The sequence below is a fragment of the Siphateles boraxobius genome, unplaced genomic scaffold (genome assembly GCF_051911475.1).
Source record: "Siphateles boraxobius isolate OS27281-9 unplaced genomic scaffold, OSU_SipBor_1 41, whole genome shotgun sequence".
NCBI classification, from domain to species: domain Eukaryota; kingdom Metazoa; phylum Chordata; class Actinopteri; order Cypriniformes; family Leuciscidae; genus Siphateles; species Siphateles boraxobius.
The window spans coordinates 1,201,760-1,210,089 of NW_027509042.1; the positions used below are offsets into that span (position 1 = coordinate 1,201,760).

The 8,330-nt window shown below is 38.1% G+C and overlaps 1 long non-coding RNA gene across 1 annotated transcript; it reads left to right on the top strand.

Moving 5' to 3' along the window:
* The first annotated feature begins 7,353 nt into the window (after positions 1–7,353).
* LOC143706121 (uncharacterized) lies at positions 7,354–7,969 on the top strand. Its single transcript, XR_013192935.1, has 3 exons — positions 7,354–7,406; positions 7,746–7,784; positions 7,932–7,969. It is a non-coding gene; the product is annotated as an uncharacterized LOC143706121 (long non-coding RNA).
* The last annotated feature ends 361 nt before the right edge of the window (positions 7,970–8,330 follow it).

Consider the following 8,330-nt stretch of genomic DNA (forward strand, 5'->3'; position numbering starts at 1 on the left):
CTAAACCAACGTTATGGGTAGGTTTAGGGGCGGGGTCAGGGGTAGGTCATTCGTACAAATTCATACGAATTGGGCAACTCGTAAAATATGTGCGATTTTGCAGAAATCGTACTAATTCGTACGAGTGAGGTCGTATGAATTTGTACGAATTAGCCACTTCGTAAAATTCGTAAGAATTGCCATGAGATCGGGCTGGAAAATCACCTAAACACCCTAAAGAGTGTTTAGGCTTTTTGAGAATAAAAAAAAAAGGAGTGAATGGATTTTTTTCATTGTATGGTGGTTGTGTCCACACACTGCAAAGACACATTTATATGCAACACCATATAAAAGTGAATTTTGCATCCGATGAGCCCTTTAAGAAAGTTTGGGGTCCGGAAGATATTTTACTCTTTTGGGAAGAAGTCTCTTCTGCTCGCCATGGCTGCATTTATTTGATAAAATATGATTATTGAAATATGATTACAATTATTATTGCTGCCTAATGTTTTTGTGGAAACCATGATACACTAATAAGTATTTTTTTTTTAAAAAGACCAATGCTTTCATTCAGGAAGGTCAAAATGAAAGTAAGAATGACAGTAAGAAAGACATTTTTAATGTTTAAAAGATTTATATTTCAAATAAATGCTATATATAAAAAAATAGGAAGCAACAACAGCCTTCAACTGATGATGATAATAATAAGAGATATTTCTTAAAGCATCAAATCATCATACTATACTGATTTCTGAAGTGCACTGAAGACTGGAGTAATGATGCTGAAAATTCAGCTTTGATCACAGGAATAAATTACATTTTAACATTCACAGAAAACAGCTATTTTAAAATGTGATATTATTTTACAATTTTTACTGTATTTGTGATCAAATAAATACAGCCTTGGTGAGCAGAAGAGACTTTTTTGAATGGAAGTGTATATATAGTTTTTGTGTCACTTTCAATAAAAATTTTTAAAAGCAAAAACTTTGTGATGACACATGCTTAGCCAGCATCTTTTATAATAAAAGAGAGTCTTTCAAAGTTAAAATAAACAGCTTTTATATATATTTTTTTGTCTTCATTGATCTTTGTCACACGTTCACTCTGTGGACTTTTTTTCATTGCTGTATGGATACAACCATTTTTACGACTAAATGAGAAAGTAAAAAGTCTTTCATGAGGATGAACTATATTTCCTATACATTTATTCTACAAGGACGAGCCGATCCGCACACTATAGTTGAGAAACCTTGAACATCTCTGTTCTTGTCACAGAAACATCTGGTTTGGACGCTTCAAAGCCCAATGCATGTATGACTAATTCTTTTTACTCTCATTCCCAGTACATGCATACAAATTAGAGCTTCATTCCCATATATCTTGCAGAAAGATCAATAAACAGCAGTTTTTTTTTTCTGTAGAAAAGAGTTAACAGATCTTACTTCACAAAATAACGATTCTCTCATGAATGCTGGGGATTAAAAGGACTTTACTGGTTGATAATCTTCACATATTTAACAACACATTGTTGCATAATAATGTTTAACAATCCCAGAGCAAATTCAGGCAGCGATTGCTCTTTCATGGCTCAGGAGACTCAATAGAGTTCTCAGTTATCTATTACAAAATTTCAAATTACTAAAACAGATTCAACTGAGACAGTTGTTAATGTTAATGAGGGCAGTTTGAGCTCATGTGTCTTTTTTCTTGTATCGGAGAAACATTTGAGACGTTAAAGAGATCTTATTTGTGATCTCCTTGTGCCCAGATCCCACAAAGTCCTTGATATGCATCTCATTTACTGTATTACTATTAACCTTCTTTGTATGAACTGTCATTTTTATGATGAGAACATTGATTCCACTGTCATTCAAACCCCTAAACCTCTTTTTATAAATTTTATAAATTTATTAATTTAGATTTATTTGATATAAATACTTTAAAGGGGTGGTAAAACACGATTTCACTTTTCTAACTTTAGCTAGTGTGTAATGTTGCTGTTTGAGCATAAAGTTACAGCGCTCAAGGTTCAAAGCAAAGAAAGATATTTGCTTTTAAAGAAATCAATTTCTAAGGACCACAGCAAACGGCCGGTAGGGACTACACCACATTCCTCCAGGGTTGCTGACGTCAGTAACCCCAATATTTACATAAACCTCTCCTCCGAGAATACTGAATAAGGGCGAGGCCATTTTAGTGAAAGTGAAAGTGAAAAGTGAAAGTGAAAGTGACACGTGATGGCCAAGTATGGTAACCCATACTTGGAATTTGACCTCTGCATTTAACCCATCCAAGTAAGTGCACACACATTAGGAGCAGAGTGGTGAGTAGTGAACACACACACACTGCAAACGTGGATACACACACCCAGAGCAGCGGGCAGCCTTGAGTGGCGCCCGGGGAGCGATTGGGGGTTAGGTGCCTTGCTCAAGGACACCTCAGTCATATTCCTGCCGGTACTGGAATTGAACCAGCAACCTTTGGGTCACCAGTCCAACTCTGCTACCATTAGGCCATGACTGCCCCTTGTCATGGCCTAATGGCCTTTATATTGCGTTGGAGAAGAGTTGTTGTGGTATTGGAGCTTTGATGCCGCCACAATGCCGTCGAAACGCTGTTATTTTCATCCGGATTGCAGGTCCACTTTGTTCAGCCTTCCTAGGGACGAGGGAGTTAGGGATCAATGGTTAATATTTACCCAAATCTCGCTCTCTGTGCTGCACACGGAGGAACCCTCCCACAATCTTGGCAAGTTCAATGCATGATTCGCACAACGGCTTGTCCTGAAAGATGGAGCAGTTCCAACTTTAAGAACAGAAGCTTTTGTTTACGGCCACAACCTGTAAGTATGATTTATTTTTCGTCGATGTGTTTTCCTGTAATAGTTTGTATTGTTAATTGTACGTTGTAGCAAGGAAGTAAACAAATGACAACGCTGTTTGGCTCTGCAAACCAGCTTGTTAAATGCTCATTCAACGTTATCCGACAAACACCTAACGTCACAAACTTTTTTTTTAATCTCAACTGCGAACTTGGAATTAGTGTAAATTATTCTTTGATTAGAGCTTTTATGTTTATCTACATACTTGTTTATCTACAGGCATGGTAAACATGGTTCTGTGTTTGATTTGGCTACTGTAAGTTAGTAAAGCCAATGTTTAGTGTTCGTTTTGGGTTAATAGTTCTGTCGACAAATATTTGTCTACAATCGTTCTAAAAATACAAATGTAACGGTGGCATACATTCAGTAACGATCACTATAGATCTGCAGTCTTTACTCAAAAAATCCCTTTGAGGACTGTAGTATAATTTGTTAGAACGATTATATGAAATTCTTGTTTATGAAACTTATTTTTTGTGATACTAAAAAGTAATGAGAGAACAACAAAAAACAAACCTTTCTGAAACGTCGTTTAACAGCCGTTCTTGAACAGGTTCTGCTCGATCATCTTCACTAACGTTTCCCCTGGTCCGATTGGTTTTATTGACACCATTGTTTATAATACACCAAAGCACAAACTACCATAGCAAACTACCGGTAAAGGTAAGGGGCGTGACGTTTCCGGAAGACGTGCACTCGACGATTAGCGAATCACAACACACTGGGCCAGCTAACCAATCTGAGCCCATTGCGTATTTTTGAGGGACTGGCTTCAAGAACCCGGAAACCATCAGACCGTTTTTACAAGGAGGGACAGAGCAGTGTAGAATAAAGGTAAAATATATGAAAAATAATGCAATTTTTTATAAACGAACCATGAACACATTTTACAGTGCACCCCACAAACACAATCAAGCCTTTGAAAAAATGTGTTTTACCACCACTTTAAATTATTAGTATTGTTGTGAAATGGTATTGCAATTTTTTCCTGCTGGTTAAAGTTTTTAGGTATCATTTTCTTAAAAACAATAGGAATAATTCAATGACAGTAAAGACATTTTTTTATGTTACAAAAAGATGTTCAACTTTGATAATAATCATAAATGTTTCTAGAGCAGCAAATCATCATATGAGAATGATTTCTGAAGGATCATGTGACACTGAAGACTGGAGTAATGATGCTGAAAATTCAGCTTTGATCACAGGAATAAGTTACTCTTTACTATATATTCACATAGAAAACACTTATTATAAATTGTAATAATATTTAACAATTTTTGCTGTATTTGTGATCAAATAAACGGAGCCTTGGTGAGCAGAAGAGACAACGTTGATTATGGAAGTGGAAAACTTTTAGTCAAGGACTCTAGTTATAGACTTTTTATTATTGAGAATATTTCTTGCATTTCTTGATTAACAATGTGTACTTGCTTGAAATATCAGTGACAAAAATAAATAAATAAATAAATCGTGGCTACGTTTAGAATTGCATGATATCTTTTTCAGCATGCATAAAATATCCGAATGATAAAATGTCAAGTATCCCACAATAAATACAATGTGACTTGATCTTTTATTTCCAGTGTAACAAATGAATCAAAAGTAAATACAGGCAAGATTTTGAATATCTATTTTTACTTTTGATCTGTAAGTGTTTGTACTAGTGTATACTCTGTAGTATACAATACGTATCATAAGCCACTATTGCATTGCATCTTGTGGTTGTACACCTCTCTCTCTCTCTCTCTCTCTCTCTCTCTCTCTCTCTCTCTCTCTCTCTCTCTCTCTCTCTCTCTCTCTCTCCCTCTCTCTCCCTCTCCCTCTCTCTCTCTCCCTCTCTCTCCCTCTCCCTCTCTCTCTCTCCCTCTCTCTCCCTCTCTCTCTCTCTCTCTCTCTCTCTCTCTCTCTCTCTCTCTCTCTCTCTCTCTCTCTCTCTCTCTTCCAATCGTATGAATCATTCTTTCTCATCAGAATGAGCAGCTACAGAATTTAATGCTCATACATGAATTGATTCTGCTAGAAATTGACAGAAAATACTGAAAAAGCTACAGACGAAATGGCCTCATCCATCTTGAAGAAGAATTATATTGTAAGGCACAGATTAGTTTTGTGATATAAATCAAATTTATTAGTTAGTTGATTAATTTGCTTGTATGGTGCAATTTATCTGTGACCCAAAACAACAATAATTGGCTTGAAAATGAAGAATTGGGAGCAAGATACTTGGTGCACCTTCAGGCACCACATTTTCTCTTTTTGTTACATTTTTGTAACTTTTGCAGACATCACAATACAAATTAATTTGTCACAATGTGTGAACGTAACTGCATCAGATAATAGAATATCGTAGCAAATGTCATTTATTTTGTCAACAAAGATGGTGAGAACAAAAAAAGTATAAGCACATTGTTCTAGCAAAATTTTATTCAGTTTGGAATTAGAAACAAAGTGTTCAAACGTAGACAAAAAAGATGTTTTTAGTTGCCAGATCAACTTGACACCATTTAAAAATATCTCATTTCTCTTTGTTTGATATTTTGTTATCTAATGCAGGGACGTTCCCACATGTTTTGGTGTTTGGTGTTATGCTGACCAGAACCAGTCCAGTTGTATAAATGGCTTAGACAAGTCTTACAAGATAGTCATCTATTTTTTTCTCTTCACAACTGGTCCTAACCTTTTTAAAGCCAGTCACATAAAAAGGCAGATCAGTCTAATTTGAATTGGAAAAGTAAGACATAGGATAGTTCACCCAAAAATAAAAATTAGCCCATGATTTACTCACCCTCAAGCCTTCCTAGGTGTACATGACTTTCTTATTTCAGTTATATTAAAACATATCCTGGCCCTTCCAAGCTTTATAATGGCAGTGAATGGAGGATGATGTTTTGAAGCCCAAAAAAGCTCATTCATGAAAAAAGTAATACATACGACTCCAGGGGGTTAATAAAGGCCTTCTGAAGCGAAGCCGTAAGAAAAATGTCCATATTTAAAACTTAACAGACTAAAATAACCAGCTTCCGACAGACGATGTACGCAAGTCGACTTCAGAGTAACAGTGACGCATGTATGACGTCAGATGTCGGAGCATCGTGAGCTTTGACCTCTCACGGGTCAAACAAACAGCACTGGGCAACAAACTCAAGCTTCTCCCACATTTCGTTTTAGACTTCTAATTCGTTCTAAACTGCTGTTTTGTTTTACTCTATCCTCTGCGCTTCCACGTTCGTCATTACGTCATGCGTCGGGTCAGAGGTCACTCTTTCGCCTTAAATCGATGCGTAAGACCGTCTGTCGGAAGCTTTTTTAAATATGGATTTTGTTCTCACACCAACGCATCGCTTCACTTCAGAAGGCCTTTATTAACTGAGCTGAATGGGTTACTTTTATGAAGGATGGGTGCACTTTTTTAGCCTTTAATATCATATCCTCCATTCACTGCCACTTTAAAGCATGGAAGAACCAGAACTTTGTTTATTTATTTAACTCTGATTCTATTACTCCTAAGATGGCTTGAGGGTGAGTAAATCATGGGGTGATATTCATTTTTGGGTGAACTAACCCTTTCAGACACTTTATGCAACTGTTTATTATTCTGCATTGACTTTTGAAGACTGCGATTGTGATGATGTTCAGACGGAAGGTTCTGCATGTCTGCAATGAATGAAGGCTGCTGGGAAGAGAAACAGGCCAGTCTCCTAATGAAAACTCGATATTCATACTCTGTGTAAAAGAGTCAAATAATCAGGGGACATTATTAATTTCTCCTGAATTTTTTGGATAGTGATGGGAGTCTCTGGGTGTTGCTCCGAACTCTGATTTGAGCTAAGCCTCTTAGGTTTGCTGCACTGACTCATCCAACTGTTGAAATAGCCCATCCTCCCCTCGGTACCCCTCAATACCCCCCCCCCCCTCCCCCCCCCTCCCCTCGGCACCAGAATGACTTTTTTTCTTTCTTTCTCTCTCTCTGATCTGTTGTGTCGATTACATGCTTTTTGGACAAAGCATCTTTGGGTTAACCAAAACATAAGCAATGGGTTATCTGGACCAAACTGACCATTCAACCTCTGTCCTGAACAACAGAATCCAGTGAGTTGAACTAACAGAAAACATGATGTACAGTGTGAAATCAGTGTGTCATACCTGGCCTACAGTAATAATGTGCACAGCATCACTGAGTTTCAACGTCTGACTGACTGAAAGCAAAATTTCAGGAATTCAGCTGCTTATAACAGACAAGCAAGATGCAATACCCTGTATAACGACATAATAATAATAAGTACGATGTCCATTGAAATTATTATTATTATATAATAACTGTGTGTGTGAGTGTGTATGTGTGTGAGTGAGTGTGTGTGTGAGAGAGAGAGAGAGAGAGAGAGTGAGTGTGTGTGTGAGAGAGAGAAAGAGAGAGAGAGAGAGTGAGTGTGTGTGTGTGTGTGTGTGTGTGTGTGTGTGTGTGTGATTGTGTGTGTTTGTGTATGTGAGAGAGAGAGAGTGAGAGTATGTGTGTGAGAGAGAGAGAAAGAAAAAGAGAGAGAGTGTGTGTGTGTGTGTGTGTGTGTGTGTGAGAGTGATTGTGTGTGTGTGTGTGTGTGTGTGTGTGAGAGAGAGAGAGAGAGAGAGAGTGTGTGTGTGTGTGTGTGTGAGAGAGAGAGAAAGAGTGAGAGACAGAGTGTGTGTGTGTGTGTGTGTGTGTGTCTGTGTGTGTGTGTGTGTGTGTGTGAGATAGAGATAGAGAGAGAGAGAGAGAGAGTGTGTGTGTGTGTGTGTGTGTGTGTGTGTGTGTGTGTGTGTGAGAGAGAGAAAGAGAGAGAGAGAGAGTGAGAGACAGAGAGAGTGTGTGTGTGTGTGTGTGTGAGATAGAGAGAGAGAGAGAGAGAGAGTGTGTGTGTGAGAGAGAAAGAAAGAGAGAGAGAGAGTGAGAGACAGAGTGTGTGTGTGTGTGAGAGAGAGAGAGAGAGAGAGAGAGAGAGAGAGAGAGAGTGTGTGAGAGAGAAAGAAAGAGAGAGAGAGAGTGAGAGACAGAGAGTGTGTGTGTGTGTGTGAGATAGAGAGAGAGAGAGAGAGAGTGTGTGTGTGAGAGAGAAAGAAAGAGAGAGAGAGTGAGAGACAGAGAGTGTGTGTGTGTGTGTGTGACATAGATAGAGAGAGAGAGATAGAGAGATAGAGAGAGAGAGAGAGAGAGAGAGAGAGAGAAATAGAGTGTGTGTGAGAGAGACCAAATGTCCCCACAAGTATAGTAAAACCTGAAATCACCTAGACTGTGGGGACCAGCCAGCGGTCCCCATGAGGAAAACAGCGTATAAATCATACTAAGTAATGTTTTTTGAAAATGTAAAAATGCAGAAAGTTGTGTGTGATGGTTAGGTTTAGGGATAGGGGCAGTGTAAGGGGACAGAATATACAGTTTGTACAGTATAAAAACCATTACGCCTATGGAGAGTCCCCACAAAGATGTGTGCGC